Source organism: Cervus elaphus, chromosome 25 (genome assembly GCF_910594005.1).
Source record: "Cervus elaphus chromosome 25, mCerEla1.1, whole genome shotgun sequence".
NCBI classification, from domain to species: Eukaryota; Metazoa; Chordata; class Mammalia; order Artiodactyla; family Cervidae; genus Cervus; species Cervus elaphus.
The window spans coordinates 28780829-28804919 of NC_057839.1; the positions used below are offsets into that span (position 1 = coordinate 28780829).

Sequence of the window (24091 nt, forward strand, 5' to 3'; positions counted from 1 at the left end):
AGGTTGTAATATAATTCTCAAAGGCCACTTAAAAAAAAAAACCTGATTTAAATAATAATTATTCTCCATTAATGCTTACCAAGAGTTTTAAGTATTAATTTGAGGCCCTGGCAGCATGCTAACTACTTTATTTGCATGACTCACTATTTCATTTGGCCTCATAGCAACTCTAGAATATGATTGCTATTATTATACTTGCTTTGCAGAAATTTCTGAAGTTGTTGGAAATATGTGTGTCTCAGGTAGAAAGGGATAAGGGAAGGCCAGGATAAGGCTGTCTGACTGAAGAGCTTGAACTCCTAAACCACATATTACCTTTAGGGATTCTTAAGTAACTCCGGTTCTATTTGCCCTTCCTAATGCAAGAAGGCTCTAAGCCACCCGAAGGCAGGGTCAGAGGGTTATCTTCTATTTCTCCTGAAGATCTTGACATGAACTCTTATCTATATGAAATGTCCGTTGGTAAAGCTTTGCTGACTACATCAAAGGAGTTAAAAAAAAAAAAAAAACAGCTGCTTGAAAATTGTTTCCTTTCTTTCAGAAGGGATCACTTTTGAGGATGAAAATGTAGGGAAAGGGGTCAGATGTTTTATTCCAGCAGGAACTGCAGAAGTGGTTTTGCTTTTTGATGTGTCTTTCTGAATACTTGAGAAACAATATTCATTTTCAAAAACAACAAAGGCCCTGATAGGATAAAACCTGGATAGATCTTTTTGAAAAACCTTGTTTTTGATGGAAAGAAAAGAGGGGAAAGAGTCGGGTTGATGAAGACCACCCTCTCTGACCCTGATGGCATTGACACTGGCTGTACCGCATTCTGGAGAAAGAAGGTAGTGTGGACATTTATATCCTCTATGGAGATGGGATGGGGTTTCCCAGGTGGTGCTAGTGGTAAAGAACTGCATGCAGGTTCTCTATGCAGGAAACATAAGAGACGCGGGTTTGATTCCTGGGTTGGGAAGATCCCTGGAGAAGGAAATGGCAACGCACTCCAGTATTCTTGCCTGGAGAATCCCCATGGAGAGAGGAGCCTGGCGGGCTACAGTCCATGGGGTGGCAAAGAGTCAGACATGACTGAAGCAACTTAGGGCATAGCGATGGGAACAGGCTTCAAGCTGTTTGAGATCAGTAGTTATTTTTGCAGACACTGAAGGCAATGTGGGTTCTTCAAAACTGACATCAAAGTTCCATAACTATGCGTCTTCACAAAGGAATACCCTACTTTCTGGGCAACACTGAAAGGGCATGGAATACCCTACTTTCTGGGCAACACTGAAAGGGCATGGAATACCCTACTTTCTGGGCAACACTGAAAGGGCATTATTGTTTCAGGCATTGGAAGGATGGAGGAAAAGGGCTGGCTCTCCTGTTATGCCCTTGTACTTTGGGAGCAGATTCTGAAATGTGCTCCAAAAGGAATAACGAGGTCAGTGATGAAGCTTTGGGGACTGAAAGTAGTTGACGTCCCTCTTCACATGCCAAAATCATTCCACCATAGATGTTTTCACTCGAGTGCTCAGCTCATTATTGGCTTTTTTTTAGAAATAATGTGCTGCCAGGAAGAGAAGGACAAACAATTTTCAAATACTCTATAGCAAACACTACACAGCTTTACATTTGCAGATTTTCTCCTTAATATCATTTTTTCAAATGCACCACTCCTTTATCCTTTTCAGGAAATTAAATGCAAGTGAAAATAACACAGTGTTGGAAGCAGAGAACCAGAACTGACTTTCAGAATACTGGTGTTTCCAATCAAGAATTTAACTTTGCCCTATTGTACAGAACTCGGTAAATCTTATTTAAATATGTTACCAATTATCTAATGAATCAGTAAAAGCTTAGGGAGGTAATACCAAACTGTCCCCTCTTTTAAAATATCTAATGCTGGAAAGGCCACATATAGCTATATATGTCTCTGTGTGTGTATATATATATATGAAATGACCTCATTTTCCCCCCATTAATTCGACATTGGCAGATCATGTCATGACATGAAATCATGATAGGCTCCATTTTATCACCTAGCAGTTAAATTTTATTACATATATGTGTGCATATACACATATATGTACTGTGTGTATACATACACATATGTACATGTATCAGTTCAGTTCAGTTTAGTCACTCAGTCGTGTCCGACTCTTTGTGACCCCATGGACTACAGCAAGCCAGGCCTCCCTGTCCATCACCAACTTTTGGAGTTTACTCAAACTCATGTCCATCAAGTCGGTGATGCCATCCAACCATCTCATCCTCTGTTGTCCCCTTCTCCTCCTGCCTTCAATCTTTCCCAGCATCAGGGTCTTTTCAGATGAGTCAATTCTTCACATCTGGTGGCCAAAGTACTGCAGTTTCAGCTTCAACATCAGTCCCTCCAATGAACACCCAGGACTGATCTCCTTTAGGATGGACTGGTTGGATCTCTTTGCAGTCCAAGGGACTCTCAAGAGTCTTCTCATGGCTGATTCAAATCAATGTATGACAAAACCCACTGAAATGTTGTGAAGTAATTAGCCTCCAACTAATAAAAAAAAATAAATTAAAAAAAAATAATGTTACTATCTAAAAAAAAAAAAAAAAGAGTCTCCTCCAACACCACAGTTCAAAAGTATCAATTCTTCAGCTCTCAGCTTTCTTCACAGTCCAACTCTCACATTCACACATGACCACTGGAAAAACCACAGCCTTGACTAGACAGACCTTTGTTGACAAAGTGATGTCTGTGCTTTTTAATATGCTGTCTAGGTTGGTCATAACTTTCCTTTCAAGGAGAGATGAAATCTTTTAATTTCATGGCTTCAATCACAATCTGCAGTGATTTTGGAGCCCCCCAAAATAAAGCCAGTCACTGTTTCCCCATCTATCTGCCATGAAGTGATGGGACCAGATGCCATGATCTTAGTTTTCTGAATGTTGAACTTTAAGCCAGCTTTTTGACTCTCCTCTTTCACCTTCATCAAGAGGCTCTTTATTTCTTCACTTTCTGCCATAAGGGTGGTGTCATCTGCATATCTGAGGTTATTGATATTTCTCCCAAGCAATCTTGATTCCAGCTTGTGCTTCCTCCAGCCCAGCGTTTCTCATGATGTACTCTGCATAGAAGTTAAATAAGCAGGGTGACAATATATGGCCTTGACATACTCCTTTTCCTATTTGGAACCAGTCTGTTGTTCCATGTCCAGTTCTAACTGTTGCTTCCTGACCTGCTTACAGGTTTCCCAAGTAGCAGGTCAGGTGGTCTGGTATTCCCATCTCTTTCAGAATTTTCCACAGTTTATTGTGATCCACACAGTCAAAGGCTTTGGCATAGTCAATAAAGAAGAAATAGATGTTTTTCTGGAACTCTTGCTTTTTCGATGATCCAGCGGATGTTGGCAATTTGATCTCTGGTTCCTCTGCCTTTTCTAAAACCAACTTGAACATCTGGAAGTTCACAGTTCACGTATTGCTGAAGCCTGGCTTGGAGAATTTTGAGCATTACTTTGCTAGCGTGTGAGATGAGTGCAATTGTGCAGTAGTTTGAGCATTCTTTGGGATTGCCTTTCTTAGGGATTGGAATGAAAACGGACCTTTTCCAGTCCTGTGGCCACTGCTGAGTTTTCCAAATGTGCTGGCACATTGAGTGCAGCACTTTCACAGCATCATCTTTCAGGATTTGAAATAGCTCAACTGGAATTCCATCACCTCCACTAGCTTTGTTTGTAGTGATGCTTCCTAAGGCCCACTTGACTTCACATTCCAGGATGTCTGGCTCTAGGTGAGTGATCACACCATCATGATTATCTTACACACATATATAAAATATTAGTTAAAAATGTAAATCATATCATCTTTCTGCTTAAAATACCCCAATGTCTGAGAATAAAATTTAATTTCCTTACCAGAGTTTCAAAAGTCCTTCATGATCTGGCCCCTATGTATCTGGTGACTTTCATTTTCCACCACCCTCTCCACTCACTGGATTCCAGCCACAATGGCTCTCCTTCTGTCCCTTGAACACATCCTATTCACTCTGCTTATGGCGTTTGCAGCATCCAGACCCACTGCCTACAACACTCTTCTCAATTCAGTATTTATGTCCTGCCATCTATCCATCACTTAGATCTTTGCTCAAATAGGTCTCTGCTATCCTTGTAGAGACTGCCCCTGACTCATCTACCAGTTTACATCCTCCTCAATCATTATGATACTATCACAGCACTTATCATCCGAAATGATCTTGTGTATCTGCATTGTTTTGTCTCTGTTTGCCTACTAAAACCTAAGCAACTTCAGAGTCCAGAACTTATTTCTTTTATTCACTCTTATTTTCTCAGCACCTAGGATAATATTTGTGGTATGAAGTAAATATTTAATGAATATATGTTATTTGATGATTATATGGAATATAGGCAAAATTAAGAGACGAAAGAGAATTCATACTCATATCATTCTAATGCAAGTACAGATAATTTGGATATACTATTTCCTTCTAGTATTTTTTCCAATATTTGAACCGTAATGTATATTCGAATTTGTAGCCTACTATTTCTTAATGCTTATGTTGGCCTGCCTACATCAGAATCATCTTGATTCATTTGATCCCCACAACAACACTGTGAAACAGCAAAACTAGGGATTATTAGAGGTTAGATGTCTTTCTTGCTCAATGTCACTCAATTGGTGGCTGAGATCTGAGTCTTGGTCTGGCTAATCATGTCAACCTTATAGTCCAGAATTTCTATTCGTAAATATTCTGCTCATTTTTCTCACAAAACATGATCTTCTCCATCACAATGCCTTCATCCCACTGATCCTAAATCTCTTCTTATCTGATACATCAATCCCTCCCTAAAAGCCTGCCCCTTTTGATTAAGTCTCTCTGTTCTCTATACTTATTTTTTCAAATACATATTTACAACTCACTATGTCACCATTTCACACTTAGCCTATGATAGCCAATTAGCGTTTACAAATTTATGTAAGTATTCTAATTCAATGTCTATTTCCTCTTTACAATCCCACTGCTTATAGTAATGTATTCCTATGTCTGTCATAACTGAATCATACGGAAAATGACAACCTACTTGGTTCATCCTGTTTCCTTACACCCTAAACATGCCCATATACTAAGAAATGAATCATTCAAAAAATATTTCTCCAATTCCTTTGTGCTAGGCATTTTCCTAAGTCCTGGGGACAGAAGCTTTTTAACTTATGTGCAGAGTACATCATGCAAAATTCTGGGCTGGATGAAGCAGAAGCTGGGATCAAGATTGCTGGGAGAAATATAAATAACCTCAGACATGCAGGTAACACCACCTTTACAGTAGAAACTGAAGAAGAACTTAAGAGCCTCTTGATGAAAGTGAAAGAGAAGAGTGAAAAAGTTGGCTTAAAACTCAACATTCAAAAAACTAAGATCACGGCATCCGGCCCCATCACTTCATGGTAAATAGATGGAGAAACAATGGAAACAATGACAGAGTTTATTTTCTTGGGCTTCAAAATCACTGCAGATAGTGACTGCAGCCATGAAATTAAAAGACGCTTGCTCCTTGGAAGAAAAGTTATGACCAACCTAGACAGCATATTAAAAAGCAGAGACATCACTTTGCCAACAAAGGTCCATCTAGTCAAGGCTATGGTTTTTCCAGTAGTCATGTATGGATGTGAGAGTTGGACTCTAAAGAAAGTTTAGCACTGAAGAATTGATGCTTTTGAACTGTGGTGTTGGAGAAGACTCTTGAGAGTCTCTTAGACTGCAAGGAGATCCAACCAGACCATCCTAAAGGAGATCAGTCCTGGGTGTTCATTGGAGGGACTGATGTTGAAGCTGAAACTGCAGTACTTTGGCCACCAGATGTGAAGAACTGACTCATCTGAAAAGACCCTGATGCTGGGAAAGATTGAAGGCAGGAGGAGAAGGGGACAACAGAGGATGAGATGGTTGGATGGCATCACCGACTTGATGGACATGAGTTTGAGTAAACTCCAGGAGCTGGTGATGGATAGGGAGGCCTGGCTTGCTGTAGTCCATGGGGTCGCAAAGACTTAGACACAACTGAACGACTGAACTGACCTAGCGACAGAAGCAATGGACCAAACAGACAAGATCTCTGCTGTCATTGAGCTTCCATTCTTGTAATTGGAATAAGAAATAAAAAATTATATTATCATGGGATAAGTATTAAATTTCAGAAAGCTACAGAGAACCTTGACCCAAGAGTTAAGAAGAGGATAAATCTAAGTTTGAAGGCTTCATTCATAGAAAAGGTGGCAATCTATATGGACCTTAGAGGATGAGCTGTAATTCACTACACAAAGAGGAAGACCAAGGTCGTTCCAGGCCTAGGGAACATCCTGCTGAGTACTATGGGGACATGAAAGAGAGAATCGGGCCAGTGAAAAACTGGCCCAGCAAGTCACAGATTATTAACTTATACATTCCAGGTCTATATTAGATGTAGTGAGTTTCAAGGTCATGTCATTACCCAGAGTGTAACTCTTCGCTCCTGTCCTCATGTGTATGCTTGTGAATGCAGAAAGTACTTATCCAAGGTGACCTTGCTGTGTATTTGTTGACAGTAACCAAGTCCAAGTATTCAGTGAGTCTCACCCAACTTTATTGCAAAAATAAGCAATGTATGGTCCTGGATGGTTAACTAATTTCCTCTCTGTTCACAATTAAAGGGGGTTTTTCATTCTTGATTATAACCTGACTTGTTGTCATTTTAATATCCACAGGCAAACCAGATAGTTAAGCACACGTTGATTAATGCAAACTTCTTTTTTCTTCCACTCATTTAAAAAATTTATAGCACCTCCTGTCTAGAGAGTTCCTGCTCATGTCTGAAATAGATTTCTGGGAAACTTTAATAATTTAAGAATTAGTTTCAGCAAATATGGAGTTCATTCTCCCACTTTATTCTGAAAACTTATTTTAAGTTATAAGATTGTGGATGAGATATAGTTAACCCAGTTTTGTTCTCAAAATGTAGTGAGGCTGAGAAAGAACAAAATCTTTTGAAAACAAGGGCACAAATAAATGTATTAAACAAAACATGCCTTTCTATATTTAGCAACAAAATTTGGGGAAGAAGTGTCTTGACGTCCATATCATTGTCAGAGCTTAATGACAAACATTTGCAGTAGAAGAAGGAGAGTAATTTGTGTACCTATTATGAAATATAAGAATATATGTTGAAGGGCAGGTGGTGCTGGCTTTTCATGAAAGATATTCATTTGCAAAAAGATCCAGAGAGATAAAGGGAAAAATTCATGTTAACAGAATTAAGACCAAAAGCAAGAGGTAGAATTGGACAGAGAGGAGTATTTTAAATTAGGACTCTCTGAAAGCATTCTGGCCCATTCCACAGATGTATGCTGGTATTTGAGGGGAGGATATACCTCTGTTAAATAGTTAACAAAAATATAAGAACTCTTTCAGATATAAAATAAGTCAAGGGGATATAAGGTACAGCTTGGTGACTATAGTTAATAATACTGTATTGTGTATTTGAAAACTTATAAGGGAATAGACCTTAAAAGTTATCATCACAAGAAAAAAAATATATAATTACATGTGGTAAGAGAACTTCCATGGTGGCTCAGCAGAAAAGAATCCACCTGCAATTCAGGAGATGTGGGCTCAATCCCTGGGTTGGGAAGATCCCCTGGAGGAGGAAATGGCAACCCACTCCAGTACTCTTGCCTGGGAAATCCCATGGACAGAGGAGCCTGGTGGGCTCCTCTGCATGGGGTTGCAAAGAGTCAGACATGATTCAGTGACTAAACAACAACAATAGATGTTAACTAGACTTACTGTGGCAACCATTTGGCAAATATACATGTATCAAATCACTGTGTTGAAAACAACTCAGTCAAAAAATGGGAAGATCTAAATAGATATTTCTCCAAAGAAGACATATCGTCCAAAGACGATAGTCAAAAAACATATGAAATATGCTAAACATCACTAATTATTAGAGAAATACAAGTCAAAATCACAATGAGGTATTGCCTCATACCAATCAGAATGGCCATCATCAAAAAATCTACAAGCAATAATCTGGAGAGAATGTGGAGGAAAGGAAACCCTCCTAGACTGTTGGTGAGAACGTAAATTGGTACAACCACTATAGAGAACAGTATGGAGGTTCCTTGCTGCTGCTGCTAAGTCACTTCAGTCGTGTCCGACTCTGTGTGACCCCATAGACAGCAGCCCATCAGGCTCCCCCATCCCTGGGATTCTCCAGGCAAGAACACTGGAGGTTCCTTAGAAAACTAATATTAGAACTACCATAATGATCATATAATCCATGATCCCATTTCTGGGCATATATCCCTGAGAAAATCATAACTCAAAATGATACACACACCCCAATGTTCACTGTAGTACTATTTACAATTTTCAAGACATGGGAACAATCTAAACATCCACTGACAGATGAATGAATAAAGAAAACATGATACTTATATACAATGGAATATTACTCAGCCATAAAAAGAATAAAAGAACTGCCCTTTGTAGCAATATGGATGGACCTAGAGATGATCATACTAAGTGAAGTAAGTCTGACAGAGAAAGGCAAATATCATATGCTATTACTTACATATGGAATTTAACAAAAATGATACAAATAAACTGATTTATAAAAACTCACAGATCTCAAAATCAAACTTACAGTTACCAAAGAGAAAATGTGGGGGGGGGGGGGTGATAAATCAGGAGGTTGGGATTAATTTATACACTCTGTGCTGGCTATGTTGTGCTAAGCTGCTTCAGTTGTGTCTGACTTTTTGCAACCCTAAGGACTATAGCCTGCCAGGCTTCTCTGACCATGGGGTTTCCAGGCAAGGGTACTGGAGTGGGTTGCCGTGCCCTACCTCCAGGGGATCTTCCCGACCCAGCAATCGAACCTACATCTCCTACATTGGCAGGCAGGTTCTTTACCACTAGTGCTACCTGGGAAGCACCAACATATACATACTACCATATATAACACAGATACCTAATAAGGACTCACAGTATAGCACAAGGAACTCTACTCAATATTCTGTAATAACCTCTATGAAAAAGAACCTGAAAAAATATATATATATAATTGCATAACTGATTTATTTTGCTCTAACAAAGAAACACAGCATTGTAAGTCAAGTATACTCTAATAAAAAATTTTTAAAAAATCATTGCACTGTACACTTGAAGCTAGTATTATATGTCAATTATAACTCAATAAAAAATAAAATCCACATTACTCATATACATGAACTCCAAGGCCTGCATCTCTGTTAAAGAGACAGCACAGGGTGTCACTGCTCTAAGGACATGGAGCACACTTCTACCCTATGCCTGGGGAGGACTGGTCCTCAGACGCTGCAGAGGTATTGGCGGAAGCAGGGGCACAGGGCAGTGAGCTGAGCATTGCAAGGACAGCAGGAAGGTGGAGCTGTCACCAAGATACAGAGGACCTCTCTTAGGGACAGCAAAGGTTCCCAGGAGAACCGGGCTGAAGAGTCCAGGAGAAGCTCTTTCATCTAGAATAGGGATGGGTGAAACTTCAGGCATGATCTATCTTAGGGTAGAATTCTCCTGATCTGGGGGTCTACTAACCTCAAAAACAAGTTCTCTGCTTCCAAACAAGGATGGTGTAATCTGTGATAAGACCTTTCCATTTAAAGGGAGAGATTTGAAAAAATAAAGGAGTCAATGGTACCAAGAAAGTTTAACATAGCAGGTCAAATTCTATTAGGTTTTAAGGTCTGAATAACCCTCTATTGCTCAAGGCTCCATCCTCTGGGCCTGAAATAGCTCTACTAGCCTCTGCTTCTCTTTCCCCTTCAGTCCAGGAGTAGCATTTCTGCTGAGACAACATTTCTGTAAACCTTGCAGGCCTCTTGTGCATGTCATGGGGATCTGTGCCATTAGACGAGAGGGCTCTCCACAGACCTTTCCTGGATACCTCTCTCTCACTTCCTCTGTGAGATGGTTGAGAGAATCCAGGAATCCCACGCAGAATCCATTCAGCAAAATGTTTTCCAACCACACCCTTGGCCTTCTCTTCAGAGCACACTCTCCTAGCAATCAGTCTCCTAATGTTTGCTTTTTAAAGCAACTATGGATAGGTTGAGAATTCCTTAAATCATTAAGTACTGTTCTTTTATAAAATTAATTAATTGATTTTTGGCTGTGCTGGGTCCTCATTGCTGTGTGCGGGCTTTCTCTAGTTGCAACGAGCAGGTTTCTCTAGTTGCGGTGTGTGGCCTTCTCAGGGTGGTGCCTTCTCTTGCGGAGCACAGGCCCTAGGGTGCACAGGCTTCCATAGCTGAGGCACACAGTCTCAGTAATTGTGGCTCACAGGCTTAGTTGCCCTGCTGCATGTGGAATCTCCCTGAACAGGGATCGAACCCGTGTCTCCAGCATTGGCTGGTGGATTCTTAACCACTGGACCACCAGGGAAATCCAGTACTGTTCCTTTTTGTTTAACACTTTCTTCCTCAATTTATCTTTTCTCTTGCACTTCACTACATTCAACAAGGGAAAAAGGCAGGCTGCCCCTTCACCATTTTGCTCGGAAATCTCCTCAGCTAAGCGTCTAAGTTCATTGTTTGAAAACTTCTCACACAACAGCAGGATACAATCAGACCAAACTTTCTGCCACTATAAACCCGGGGTCACCTTTCCTCCAGTTTCCAACAACATATTCCTCATTTCCTTCTGAGCCCTCGATGCAAGTGGCTTTGATGTTCATGTTTCTACCAGCAACTTCCACACAGCAATCTTCACAGCCTCAGGTTCAAAGCCTCTCTGTCTAAATAAGGTAATATTCACAGATTTGGGAGATTGGGATGTAGAAGTATCTTTGGGGGTACTACCATTCAACTCAATACAGTGGGTCTGCCAGTAATGCAAAGTCCAGACTGAGGTCTGCCTGGGCTGTGTTTGTAGTGAGAAGCCTTGAGGGTGAGGTGATCTCACTCTTCAGGACAAAAAAACGGGTGTGCTGACTTCTTGCTGTGAAGCAGCAGGTCACCAAACACTTTTCCTCTCTCATAATGCAGCCTACTGAGTGTGCAGGCTTCCATTTGGACCCCTTCCCGTGGCCCTCGTGAACCTTCATGGGCAAGCACAAGGGGAAATGGTGTAAACATGCTGGCGCTGCCTGCCGTGCTGTGAGTAATAAAGTCCTTGGTCTCTAACTCAGGAATCTCATGTCATCTGAGCATCCATGAAATGACAATGGGCTAATGTACTAGCTTGTACATAGGATAAAATCAAAGAGCAGGCCTGTCAGAGTAGAGAAGAAACACTCCCAGGTCCGGATACTGAGGACTGAATGACAATGAAAATGGATATCTCCTGGGGGTTCAGACAAATCTTAGGGGAGCACTGTATTTTCCTACAAGGGTGGAATAGGGAGTCAAAAGAAGTATCTTTCAATTTTAAGAAGCAAATGGGCTCCAGCTGATGTCTGGGCAATGATTTCAAAATTTGTTCTGCTTTGTAATTTTATGGCCACTGTTTTTTCAATGGTGTGTGCACGTATCATTTCTTTGATAATTACTCTGCATTCATGTTTAAAAAAATATGTGTATCATTTCCCTGCAGAAATGAATGTATCACTATGCAATTAAGTTTTAGGTGGTGTTATGGATGAGTTGTATCTTCCTCAAGTTCCCACATTGAAACCCTAATTCCTAATGTGACTATATGTGAAGGTAGGACCTTTAAGGAGGCATTAACAATTGGGTTGGACTTCCTGGGTGGCTCAGTGGTAAAGAATCTGCCTGCAATACAGGAGCCACAGGAGACGCAGGTTTGATCCCTGGGTTGGGAAGATCCCCTGGAGTAAGAAATGGCAACCCACTCCAGTATTCTTGGAAAATTCCATGGACAGATGAGCCTGGTGGGGCTACAGTCCATGGGGTCACAAGGAGTTGGACATGACTGAAGTGACTTAGCAGAGATTGCTATGGCAGGCACTACATCATCCATCCCAGCCAATAAATGGGTTAAAAGAGATCATAAAGGTGGGAACCTAATTTTATAGGACTGGTGTTCATATAAAAAGAGGAAGAGACACTAGATCTCTCACTCTCCACATACATACAGAGGAAAGGTCACATGAGGATGCAGCCAGAAGTCTATAAGCCAGGAAGAGCGGCATCACCAGAAACCAACCCTAAGGGTCCCTTGATCTTGGAATATTAATACGATCTCCAGAACCATGAGAAAATAAATTCCTGTTGTTAAAGTCACCCATTCAGGTGTATCTTGTTACGGCAGCAACTATAGCAGACTAAGACAGGGGGAAATAGGATTATATTGATATCAGACATTTTCAATTTACTATGCTGTGTTTCAAAGACAAACCTGTCAATATACAGATGCACATATACAAGAGAGATATATACTAATTCAAGTTATATAGTTTAAAGTTCATATTTTGTACAAAAAAAATACAAGTCATTTTTTGTGACAAAGTAAGCATATCAAGTATCAGAGTATTGTGGCACACTTTTTGTTAGGTGATTTTGATGTCCTTTTACAATTCTTGATCTTGCAGGCAACTAACATCTTCAAAAGTCTATAACAATTGCTTCTTTTGTTTTTGATTTTAATTTTTACTTTAATTTCCATCTTAAAACACTTTTTTGTATACTTGAATATTTTTATTTTTCTCTTAATTTTTACATATTCAGTTAAATTCTTAGCAATTGCTTCTTAAGCCCATTTATTATGACTTAGCGCTTCCTAACAACTCAATAAATTCTCTTTTTTTCCACAATGATGTTGGAGGATGAGCTGCTATCTGGCAGACTCACTGGCTCCCAGTGGCCGAGAGGATGGGGTGAAGTACTGGGATACCAGCTCATCAATTCACTTTCTATTTTAACATTAAACTCCTTTTATGTGAAAGGAGAAACTCCTGTATCTTCCTTTCCCTCCTCAGAACAGCATTTGTGTCCATTTAGCAAGTCAGAGCCTGTAGAATAGCTTGCTCATTAACACAATATGCCTGACACATCTCGAGGCCATGTATGCAGACAATAGACACAACTAACGTTAGTTTTTCTTTTGTTGTATCTCTGTTCACAGGCATTTCTCTATAGACTTTTGGTTTTCCCCTATCATTCTAGCCTGCATACTCTTCTTCTAACTTACCACTTGCATCTCTTACTGTGATGTACCATCTTGAAATGTTATATTGTTCTCCTGTGTATGTTTTGTCTCAATAGTTACATAATCGTTGCCTCCCCATCCTGTCTGACCTCACCTCCTACCCTATCTTTTTAGCTCACTCACCTGGCTCTTCCTTAAACTCACCCTGACATTTGTCCTTTTGTTTTGTTCCTTCTTCATGGAACCCTGTCCCAGAAAGCTTTCTGTTTCTGCATCAAACATCAATCTATCAGAGCTGCCTTTCCCAGAAAGCTTTCTGTTTCTGCATCAAACATCAATCTATCAGAGCTGCCTTTCCTCACCACCTGTGGTGGTCAGCAGGTTCCCAGTGGTCCCCATCTCCTGCTATCCGTGCTTTTGTGTGATCCTGTTCCCTTAAGGGCAGGATCTGTGACTTCAAACCAATTGAAATGAAGATTCGAAATGTAGAATCAAATATCATAGAGTATTACTTTTGTATTTACGTTACATAGAATTACAACTTCTATCTTGCTAGCAGATGTTATCATTTGTTGACAAAGCAGAGAGGCCCAGAGGGCAAGGAATAGAAAGCAGCCTTCAGCTGAGAACCAATGGGGAACTGAGGCACTCGGTCCAACAGCCCCAGACAAGATTAGTTCTGCCAACAATTAAAAAATGAGCAGAAGTGGATCCTTCCTCAGTTAAGCATTCAGATGAGACCCCTGCCCCTTGAGCCAGCACCTTTGACTGCAGTCTTATGAGACATTCTGAAGCAGATGATCCCAGTGAAGCCATGCCCAAAATTCCTGACTCACCCAAATGATATTAAGTTGCCCAAGGTGTGGTAATTTGTTATATAGCAAGAGACATAATATAACCCCAAGTTAAAAATAACTTTAGATTTCCCACTACCTGTGCAGCATTTTCAGATCCCCTTACTGTGCTATTTTTTTTCTTAATAGAGCTTTATCTCATACGTTATATATAAATATTTATCTTTTTTATTTGTCTGTCAACCTTATTAGAATCTGTATTTGAAGAGTTAAGTTTTATAGGGATTGACACTTCAACAATTTGGGGCTGAATGTCTCCACAGGAAAAAATTTAAAAATTGTAGAAAAAATTCAGATATAAAATTAAATACCTATTTAGAATAAGAAAAGTAATCCTAGCATGCTAAATAGTTTTAAAAACTGAAAAATATTCAAAAAATCATACATTTTACTGACTGCCTGACAATATTTCTGTAATACATTTTGCCTTGGCTCTACATCTTTTGACCACCTCTTCACTTGATAACTTTATAAAAGTGTATTCTCTAAAAAGTATTTCATTTTTTTGGCATGGTAAATTGAAGGTTTAAGATTATTATTCTTATTTATAGTTAAAAAAAAGTTTCTTTCATTTCCATAATACCTTATTTGTAATGTCAAGTAAATATTCAGGATTGTTATCCAGTATCTTGTGTGTATGTGTGCATGTATGTGCATGCACACACTAGTCACTCAGTCATGTCTGACTCTTTGTGACCCCATGGACTGTAGCCCATCAGGCTCCTCAGTCCATGGGATTCTCCAGGCAGGAATACTGCAGTGAGTTGTCATTTCCTCCTCTAGGGGATCTTCCCAACCCAGGGATCAAACTTGGGTCACCTGCATTGCGGGCAGATTCTTTACCACCTGAGCCAGCAGGGAAGGCCCCCAATATCATACAGGAGCTATAATATTTCAAGGCACTTCAAATTTTCTTTTACAGGGATTAATCCATAAATTTTTTGAACTGATGACATTTATCAACCAGTTTGTTGTTGATGTGTTTGTTGAAATATGTTAGGGTATGAAAGAGACAATGATCTGAACTTTCACATATATAATAAAAATATCAGACATGTGAATACATGGAAAGAGGCCTGAAGTGAGGGTCCTGATGCTTAAGCTTCATTTGTTTTATGGTAAATCTGCCTTTGTCCCTAAAAGTAGGTGCTTTACCTGTTCTGTTCACTGTTATATTTGCCAGTACGAGGAGTATCTACATGATTGTAGATCAATAAAAATCAGTTGAACTAACAGAAGGACTGCTGATTGTTTCACCTCTCCACCTAACAAGTTATGCATCAGTTCAGTTCAGTTGCTCAGTTGTGTCCGACTCTTTGCGACCCCACGGACTGCAGCACCCCAGGCCTCCTTGTCCATCACCAACTCATGGAGTTTACTCAAACTCATGTCCATTGAGTCGGTGATGCCATTCAACCATCTCATCTTCTGTTGTCCCCTTCTCCTCCTGCCTTCAATCTTTCCCAGCATCAGGGTCTTTTCCAATGAGTCAACTCTTCTTATGAGGTGGCCAAAGTACTGGAGTTTCAGCTTCAGCATCAGTCCTTCCAATGAACACCCAGGACTGATCTCCTTTAGGATGGACTGGTTGGATCTCCTTGCAGTCCAAGGGACTCCCAAGAGTCTTCTACAACACAACAGTTCAAAAGCATCAATTCTTCGGTGCTCAGCTTTCTTTATAGTCCAACTCTCACATCCATACATCACCACTGGAAAAACCATAGCCTTGACTAGATGGACCTTTGTTGGTAAAGTAATGTCTGTGCTTTTTAATATGCTATCTAGGTTGGTCATAACTCTTCTTTCAAGGAGCACACGTCTTTTAATTTCATGGCTTCAGTCACCATCTGCAGTGATTTTGGAGCCAAAAAAAATAAAGTCAGCCACTGTTCCCACTGTTTCCCCATCTATTTACCATGAAGTGATGGGACCAGATGCCATGATCTTAGTTTTCTGAATGTTGAGCTTTAAGCCAACTTTTTCACTCTCCTCTTTCACTTTCATCAAAAGGCTCTTTAGTTCCTCTTCACTTTCTGCCATAAGGGTGGTGTCGTCTGCGTATCTGAGGTTATTGATATTTCTCCCAGCAATCTTGATTCCAGCTTGTGCTTCATCCAGCCCAGCGTTTCTCATGATGTACTCTGCATATAAGTTAAATAAGCAGGGTGACAAATTACAGCCTTGATGTTCTGCTTTTCCTATTCGGAACCAGTTAGAACTGGACATGGAACAACAGACTGGTTCCAAATAGGAAAAAGTTATACATACAATGGGAGATAAGTAAAGACCTGGTTCATTAACAAATATAAGTTCCAGACTAATTCAAAGAAAGATGCTTGAATTCACATTACTGAAAAGATACATTTTGAGATACAGTCCTCTTTCTGAGAAGGATTAAAAGACAGATTAATACATATGTATACAGATATGGGCATACAGTTGTTGTTGTTGTTTAGTCTCTAAGTCATCCCTGACTCTTTGCGATCCCATAGACTATAGCCCTCCAAGCTTCTCCATCTGTGGGATTTCCCAGGCAAGAATACTGGAGCGGATTGTATATAAAAATACACACACACATTTTATTTTCTATTTAGAATTTTAGGGAACATTTAACTTTACTTTTTACCTGGCTTTAGGAGAATCCTAAAAAGAAGACCAACTAAATTTGGGGGTGATGAAGTGGCAGAACTATGCCAGTGCTGGAAATTCAAGAATTTTTCTTTTTAACTGAAAAATCCACATACTGGACAAGACCAACAATACTTTGTAGAGTCTAAAAGCTTGGCCTCTGATATTGGAATAGCTCTGTGACCTTGGACAAGCTATTCATCTTCTATAAGCCACAGCTTCTTCTTTGAAATAGACCCAATCTACATGCCTACTTTATTGTGATCAGAGAGAGTATAATAAAATTCTCAACCCAGTGTCCAGCACATGATGCACACTTAGTAAAGACAGCCTGCTTTTATGATTATTTTAACTATTAATATCATTCATTATATATTACTAACAATAGCACTTTTTTTGAGAAATTTTAAAAGGCATGTCAATTTGTGATCCCAGTTTCACCTATGACATAAAAAGCATATCCTGAATAAGTTTCCATTTAAGTTTCTGAGAACTGCTGTGTAATGGGTAGGAGGACAGCGTGTCTGCAATTTGCTGACACATACTCACCATGAGAGCCAAGAAAACATTATCAGCCCATGGACCCTCCAGGAAGCCACGGACGCAGGAAATGGGTTACTCAGACCCTGACTTTGAAACTAAGAAAACAGACTTCAAACTCTCTAGTTAATCATTACCTAGAATATGTATGACAACAGAAAATGGGCATAGGTTGCATTAGATCCTTGAACATGTACAAAATTACAGGAAATCATTCTCAATAGTATTGTCTTCATGCTTAAAGGACAATACTATGGAAAGAATTTAGAAAATCCTTCCCCCGTCCTCTCAAAAAAAAAATAATAAAGCAGCTAAACTTAGAAATTATAGGCCCTTTGAAAAGAACCACACATTTATTCCATAGAGAGATTTAAGCTCTACAATGTTTGGCTTATAGCTATAGTGCTTAAAAGAAAAAAAAGCAGTGCAAAGCCAAAGGCATAAAATGACCCTTAAAACTGCTTCTGAAATACAGCAGTGTAACATTCTCCTGCTTCCATTAAGAAAGAAAAGTGCAGTTTTTTTCTTAAAAGTCTTTAAGTGTTAAATTTTATATTCAGTAAGCATCTAGATTCTCTTCCACAGGTGACATTAGAAGTGGGAAGCAGAGGGCCTGGGGAGCTACTTTGAATCCTCCAATTCCTCCCATGTCTGACACTCTACTGCCAAATGACAGGCACTCCACTGAGGACCCTTAAAATAATGAATGATGATGAAAAGGATGAACACCAAGGATATGAATTTTGAAAAATAACATTATATCTGCTTTTACACTGTGCGAAATACTTTTCTGTTCAAAATTCCATTTGATCCTCCCAGTGACCCAGCAAGGCTGGGAATAGTTTGCCAGTGACTTATCCAAAGTCATCCAGAAAAATGGCAATAAAATTAAAATCTACTCTTCAGAGCTGGAGTTCTTCCCATGATGCCATGAACGTGTCTGTTTAATATATTAAGGGTTCTCGACTGGGAGCAATTTTGCCCCTCAAGGGTCCTTTGGTGATGTCCAGGCACATTTTGGTTGTCATACTGTTGTGGGGAAAGGGTGTGCCTACTGACATTCACTGGGTAGACACCAGGGATGTCACTCAGCATCCCAAAGTACAGAGGACAGCCCCTCCTGCCACCCCTACTGCTCCATGCCCCCAGTTACCGAGTCTCAAATGCCAATAAAGCTGAGGTGAAGGATCTAAACAATCCACGGTCTTATAAACACCATTAAGTTGGCTAAATCACTGTGGTGGTTTTAAAACATGTCTGGGACTGACTTGAGGCTCTTCCCATTAAAATGCTGAGTAAGTCTCCTCCCCTACAATCTAGGTGTGGTTTGGTAATTTCTTTGATGAATAGATGCAGTTGCCTGATTTCTAAGTCTAGGTTAGAAAAGATCATGAAATTTCTGTCACTTTTGAGAGGGACACTTGCCTTGGGATCCCCAAGTTGCTCGATAAGAAATCAGGCCGCCCAGAGACTGCCATGCTGGAGAAACCCCTTGATGGAACCACGTGAGGAGAGAGCTGCCTCCCCTCTGACAGTAACCACATAAGGGACCTCAAGCCAGAACGGCCCAGCCAAGCTCTTCTCAAAGTCCTGTGCAGGAAACCACGAGAGGTAACAAATGATGGTCTTCATTTTAAGCCACTAAGTTTTAGGGTGATTGGTTACACGGCAACAGCTAACCAGAACAATCTTCAGAGACTCAAAGTCAAGTGCTCTGGAAAACAATGTCTTTTATTTCTCTCAAAGTATTCTGACATACAGAAGTATGGAAATCTTAACTACATGACTACAACTCCTCAAGAGAAAATGAATTATAATCCATTTTGGAAGTAGGGGACAAGGAGAAGTTTATCAAAGAAATTTTCAGAAGAAATTGTGAAAGCTATCTTGAAATGATAGACTGCAGGTTGGAGTCCTGGACTTCGGTCATTTTCAAAAGCTAGTTATTGTAAAAATGAGGTATTTATTGGCAATATTAGATGATCTCTTGAGGCTTCTTCTAGGACTAACTAGAATATCCTACTCTAATATATTTTTCAAAAGATAGACATTTTAAAATTGTAACTTAAAATGTACTCTGATGAATATAAATGATGAGAATTAAAATAAATATGAAGCACCCAGTTTACATTCACCAAACTATAAGAAGTTTAAAAAAACCTACAAAAAATAAATTAAAGCCTAATGTTGGTAAAAGTGGTAAAAATCAGACACTACTGATGACCACAGTGTTCAGTATGCAAGAAGAGCTAAAAAATAAAGATAAGTTTTGATCCAGTAATGTTGCTTTTGGAAACTGTCCAAAAGGAAAAAGAAAGAAAAAACTTCTCATACAATGATATTTATAGCCACATTACTCGCAATAGGGGGGAAAAAACCTACAGGAAACAACCTAAATATCCAACAATGGGACAACAGTTAACTATGACATGGCAGGATGTATTAATGCAAAGTTATAAATATAACGACCACATGGCAAGGCATATACAAAAGATAAGTGAAAAGAGTAAACAAGTCATTTTCATATAAACAGTGATTATATCTATGAAAATTTACTTTCACACGAATATCAAAAGAAAGAAATATATTTTTTTTCTGTTAACATGAATACCAGTACATCATTTTCTATAAGGATATTGAAATATCCTGCTTTATAAAGAAAAGCTATAAACTTAAAGTACTAATCAAGTTTAGCACTTTGATGGACATATTTACCTCTTATTATGGAAATTCTGTCTTTATTTTAAAAATTTTTTACCAATCATTTTCTGGGTGCTTACAGCATGCCAGGTCCTGGGAATACAACGATAAATAGAATGAAAGGTAATCTTAAAAGTGTATTCAGTGGGAGAGATAGTCAAGTTAAGATAAATTATAGTGCTGCTTTACGCATACAGAAAAGGGGAACGGGAAAGGGTTTTTCAGGGGGAAATAAAAGATGTCTGCACTGTCCTAATACTTTTATTTATCTTGTTATTTGTAAACAGCACCATCTTAGTCTGACATTTTGAGACAAAGGAGAAACATTCCAAAAGCAAACAAACTTTCTCAAAGTGAAAAAAAATCAACTAAAGGGATATTTTAGCATGTTTGGATAGACCTGTAAATAAAAGGATCTGTGCATATACAAATTGGAAAGTGCTAGAAAGTTTTCAGCTTGGCATTCATTCAGAAAGTGTGCTTTTAATTCATGCTACAGTAGCTGTCATACATGCTTCATTCATTCGACAAAACAAGACATGGCTCCCATCGTCTCAGATTTTGTGATCTACAGGATGTAAATCCAAGTAAACAGATCATTGAGATAGAATGTGACAACTACTATGAAAGGTTCATGTGAGAAGGACAACTAAATTGGATTAGGATTTGGGGTACATGAGCCTCAGTGAAACTGAGACTTAAAGGATTTATAGAATATGAGTTAGGGACTAAATTGTATCTTAGAAAGAGAGAACACAGATAAAGATAAGAAACTATGGAACTGTATTATTAAAAAAGGCTAAGGTCACATCTTGGGGTTTCCCTGGTGGCTCAGATGGTTAAGAACCCATCTGCAGTGCAGGAGACCCAGGTTTAATCCCTGGGTCAGGAAGATGCCCTGGAGAAGGGAATGGCTACCCACTCTAGTATGCTTCCCTGGAGAATTCCATGGACAGAGGAGCCTGGCAGCCTACCGTCCATGGGGTCACGGTGGGACACGACTGAGTGACTAACACTTTCACTTTCAAGTTTTCATCTCACTTGAACCATAGCCAAAAATAAATAAAGAAAATGATACTAATCTGTTAAAATATGATTATTTAGGGGCAAAAATTAAATACTGCAATCATAAAAGGTACTTCATAGTTACTACATACTATGGTCTGAATGTCTGTGTCCTGTCAAACTTCCTGTATTGAAATTCTAACCCTCAAAGATGACGGTACCAGGAGGTGGGTGGGTGCCTTTGGGAGGCGCTCAGGCTTTGCCCTCATGAAGGGGATTAGTACTTCATAAGAGAGGCTCCACAGAGGCCCCTAGGCCCTTTCACCACATGAGGACATGGCAAAAGGCACCAGCTGTGATCCAGGAAAAGAGCACTCACCACAGTGTGACCTACTGGCACCCTGATCTTAGACTCCTCAGCCTCCAGAACTGTGAGAAGTACATTTGTATTGTCTATAAGCTACCCAGTCTGTGGTGTTTTGTTATAGCAACCTGAAAGAACTAAGACACTATGACATTTACATAAATTATCTAACCATCTTTCAATTTTACATTAAGACTTTTTTTAATCCGGGCTATTACAATTTATATAAAGGAGAATAAAGAGCACATAAAAGTACCTCAATTTTCAAAGCTATGTTCCCCATCCCCTCCAAAACAATGTTAATAAGTACACAGAAAACTAAGTCAATTACTCTGAAATATCTATGTTATGTACTAACATTCAGAATATGGTTACAAAAAGGTTTTATAAATCAGGTTTAGTGTGCATATTTTAATAAGTGTCCAAGAGGCTGTTTAGTTAAAGGACCTGAAAGAAGCTGGTAAACAATTTGGGATAGAGTTATCTGACTGAATTGACCAGAAGCCAGCTTGCATTCAGCCTGCATTTCTACATGGTATCCATGGAAATGAGATCAGGCCTGCACAAAGACCAACAAAGGCCACCTTTGAATGAACCAGGAGAATGACAACTGCCAATGTTCAAGCCATCCATGGACACAATAGCTTTGCACACGCTCTTCAGAACACAATGGAATAATCTCTTACACTGACAATACAGTGTCCATCACTTTTTTTTTTCATTGCTCTGTTTAAACATTAACCTCATTTTTATACAGAAAGCCTTTCAACGATCAGGAGTTATGTACAGCTTCTATGGTACAAACTGTCTCTAGTCTCTTTAAATTAATAACAGGAGGAATTGCAGGTACTCTTTCAGACACAGAATAATACTGCAGAAATCTTCTAGGAACTGTTTGATCAATAGAACAGACCATTCTCTCAAAGGAAGAAAAATCTATTTGAAAATTACGAACAGTTCCAATATTCAATGAACCTGAAAACATTACAAAAATATGCAGTTCAAGTTTATACTGGTTAGTAAATGCAATTTACATGTACAAGAGTAGGCAGGCATAGACTGGATTAAAATATTTGACTACAAGTTCCTTGAACTAATAACTTTAACAAAATTAAGAGTAGGCTTTCTTTTCTAATTTATATTAATGGAAATGTTTAAAATGCCTTGGAAAAAGCCACTGAGTTATACACAGAATAAAAGGCTTTACTATTTTAAGAACAGAACCTTTTGAAGATAGCACTAATTCTCTGTGCTATATGGGACTCAGATTTCTCAAAGGATTGTTTTGAGGATCTTTATTATACTAGATAGAAATAAACCATTAAAAGCTTAACTGGAGACACATAAATCTATAGCTACAAAAGAATTTCTTTTTTTTTTTTTTTTTTTTTAAGAAAGTCTGACTGAAGCACTGAGCTTAATTCTACTAATAGAATTGGAATATTTTTATATATTATGCACCCTAAAAACAGCTCTAAGCTTGTTAATTACAACTGCTTTAATGCAGTAAATATGTTCTGAAGCAAACAAAAGTGTATATACATCAGCTCCCTCTAATCTGAGCAGCCACTTGGGAGGGTGGGAGGTGCTGATTCCCGTAGCTCTGCTGTCTTCTCTCTGTTGGCCTTGGTCAGCTTCTCCTTTCTCTCATCAATTAACATCCTCCCCATTTCATAGCCCAGAATCTGCTTTGCCTTCCTTCACGTGATCATCTGTGGTTTCTAATCTGTCCAGGGGGGCTGCAGGGCATCCAGTTTCCCTCTCTGTCTCCTTTATCCCTGACAGCATCCTTTCCACGGACATCAGTTCCCCTCTTCTCCTCTCATGTCATGGGCTCCTGCCAAATATGGATGCTTCAATGTAAATTTCAAAACTGCAAGGGTACCGTGCAGCATTGCAAGTGATGGAAGTAAAAAAATAAACAGACAGACAAACTCACAGTAATGATGTTTACACAAGTTTCTCCAGTGTTTGTTTTTCAGCAGACGTTCCCACTTCAGTCCTCTCACTCCTTTCTCCTCTCTTCCTGTCAAACTTCCGGACTCCGTCCCCAACCTTCATCTCTGGTTGACTCCTCAGCCCATAACACTCTGGTTGAGCTTTATCCCTCTGTGAAGACGGCCCTCGCCAAGGCATCAGCCCTGCCTGACTTAGGTGAAGGAGCTGATCCTGTGGACCAAGCTCTCGAAACACCTCTGTGGCGCCCCAGTCCCCACAGTCCTTTTTTCCCTCCTCCAGCTGCGCCTCCTCTTTCTTGGTGTCTCCACTTCCTCCTCTGACCCTCTAAGGTGGTCAGCTTGTAGCCAGAGTCACCTGCTAGTCTGTCTCCATCTGACTCATCAACATTACGTCTTCAATCCCTCTCCAGATGCCCACGACTGCTCGCTCTCCATCCCCACCTTACTCTCGCGCCTGTTCCTAACACCGCTGCACACAACCACCTAATAACTGCATGTGTACACTTGGCTGTCTCAAACTCAACCTGTCAACCCGAACTGCTCTCTTTTCCCTCTGATCTTACCTTCCTTCAGGCTTCCCTGTTCCAGTGAATGCCCCCCCTCATTGAGTTATTTACATCAGAAACCCAGGCATCAGTCTTACAGTCTCCCACTCCTGTCGATCAATCACCACATCCCACCCATTCTTCCTCAATTCCTTTCACATCTGTCCGCAGCTATCTTTCCCTACTGCTGCTATCTGGGCTTGGACCACTGCCATCTCTAACGCCAAAATGAGACCATTCACTCCGCTGTCCCCTCCTGCTGCCTGGGTGATCTGCCAAGGAGCCAACCTGAGTGTATCACTACCCTGCTCAAGGCCCTTCAGAGCCCTCCAACTGTCCTCAGGATAAACTCCAGGCTCCTTGCCAGGACTTATAAAGGCCTTTCATGG

At 39.8% G+C, this 24091-nt stretch overlaps 1 protein-coding gene across 1 annotated transcript in view; it reads right to left on the reverse strand.

Annotated features, from left to right (window-relative positions):
* The window catches only part of ITGA2 (integrin subunit alpha 2), a 105465-nt gene that overhangs the window by 74413 nt on the left and 6961 nt on the right, over positions 1–24091 (reverse strand). The window lies entirely within an intron of this gene.